The sequence below is a fragment of the Pteropus vampyrus genome, unplaced genomic scaffold (assembly GCF_000151845.1).
Source record: "Pteropus vampyrus isolate Shadow unplaced genomic scaffold, Pvam_2.0 Scaffold307, whole genome shotgun sequence".
Lineage (NCBI taxonomy): Eukaryota > Metazoa > Chordata > Mammalia > Chiroptera > Pteropodidae > Pteropus > Pteropus vampyrus.
The window spans coordinates 1,563,547-1,565,507 of record NW_011889088.1 but is presented as its reverse complement, the minus strand read 5'-3'; the positions used below and the strand labels follow the sequence as shown (position 1 = coordinate 1,565,507).

At 50.1% G+C, this 1,961-nt stretch overlaps 1 protein-coding gene across 4 annotated transcripts in view; it reads left to right on the top strand.

Annotated features, from left to right (window-relative positions):
• The window catches only part of GALNT18 (polypeptide N-acetylgalactosaminyltransferase 18), a 336,064-nt gene that overhangs the window by 248,628 nt on the left and 85,475 nt on the right, over positions 1–1,961 (top strand). The window lies entirely within an intron of this gene.

The following is a 1,961-nucleotide window of genomic DNA, read 5'->3' as shown; positions in this document are numbered from 1 at the left end:
GAAGGCATGGAGGTCTACGGAGGCGAGAATGTCGAGCTCGGGATCAGGGTGAGCAGAGTTTCTCACCCACAGGTCTTGGTTTGGCTCCTCAAAGGGTGCATGAACCTAGGGGGAGGAGAAATGGGGCTCAAGGATGGGGGTCACAGTCTAATTTTGAATATCCAGTTCTTCATTGTGGTCCATCTGTGTGTGATCAGGGCTAAGAGGGATGGGACAGAGGCACAGGATGGGACCTACAGAATTTTCAGGAAGAAAAGGACTTCAGAAACTGCTTTGGTTAGGGGTGGGGACATGGAAGAGTTGAACTCCCAACTCAAGGGAACAGCCCCATTGTTAAAAGAAAACTTAGGCTGCTCAGGTTGAACAGAAGTGTGCTCCAGGAAGAGAGTGCAGACCTCGAGGGCTGGCTGGACAAGAGAGACCCTCAGAGTCACCTCCGCTTGAGATCTCTCACTGTGATATTCTCTGTCTCCTCCACAGTGGCCCACAAAACTTTCCTAAAGACTTTGTCAAGAGAAGGCTGCAGGGAAGTAAACTCTCAGGGTATAAAGAGCAAAACACAGCCAAGCTCACTCCGTGCTGGTTTCTGACTCTACCACACGCTGGTCAGACCCTCAGGCCCACTCATGCCTCGTACCATTCTCAGGAGGTAGCCCCGATTCCAACCCAAAGTAGGGGCCCTTTGCAGCTACCAACGCATAGTATAAATCCACAATAGGCACCATTTAGTCTCTCATCCTACAGGAACATTTCCTAGCCTCTGGCCCTTTCTCTGGGTCCATAAAAAATAACTCCAAAACAAACCCTTCCCCCACGTCTGATGGGACATATAGGTCCCCTGGTGGTTAGCGAGAATGTGATGATGGATACAATGATGGACCTCATCCTAAGGGGAAGCCCACCCCCTGTCCACTGTGTGGTCCTATCCTTATGAAAAACCTAGCCTTTGAGCTGTGGCTTGTTCCTGCAATGGTCCCCACCGTCCTCTCCCTGGGGATCTCTAAGCAGCCTGGCACATTCACGCACTGTTGCCAGCCCTTGGAGAAAACCTTCATAGCTGCTGATGTTCATAGCAATTAAGATGTTCCTCCTCATTGCCAGCCTTCCACGCAGACAACACCAACACCTGCCTGGTTCCTGGTGAACCCGCTCTCGTCCCTTTGGCCTTAGTGTCTGTATCTGGCATTTCCAGTTCCTGATATTCAGTTCCCCCTCAAGGACTCCAGCTTGGATACACCTTCTTGTCACCTCTGTCCTCCTTAGCTGTCCCACCCACTTGGCAGTCAGCTGGCCCTGCACAACCCTCGTCCTGCTCTAAGGGGAGACTTGGCACCTCCAGTGAGCATCTCACAACACCTGCAATGGCCTGACAGGCACTGTGTGGGCCTGACTTGTCTCCCAGACTTAATACTAGGGCTTTGAGGACTGGCAGCAGGAGCAGCTTTTCTGAAGCTGAGCTTAGAAAACACTTCCAGATACCCGTATTCGCTGAAACCTAGAGAAATTGCTTCGGTGGCAGTCAAATGTCTGGGCTTATTGGGAGCTAATATATTCATAGAGAACAGTGCCTGCATAATCGCCCTCATTTCTCCAGCTCTCCATACACTGGTCGTTTATTCACCATTTGGGTCCTAACCATCTCATTTCAGCACTGCTCCTGGATAAATGCTCTCCCCCAAACATAATATTTTTTACTAGGAGCTGCTACCAGGAATTGGCTGAGCGGGCAAGACCGCCTCTAGTCACTTATGCTCTCTGGGTAAAAATGTCCGGGAAGGGAGAAAGGAATTAGGTTTGTGAACTCTGCTTCCAACCTGCATGTGAGTCAGTCACGGAGTGGCGGGAGATTTCTGGCTTTTCCTTGCCTAGATTTTAAAGCAGTTCCGGAGTGTGGTCCTGGGTAAGGTTTTCAAATACTTGTTTAAAATCTTTGAGTGGTTTCGTGTTCGGGGTGTAAAATA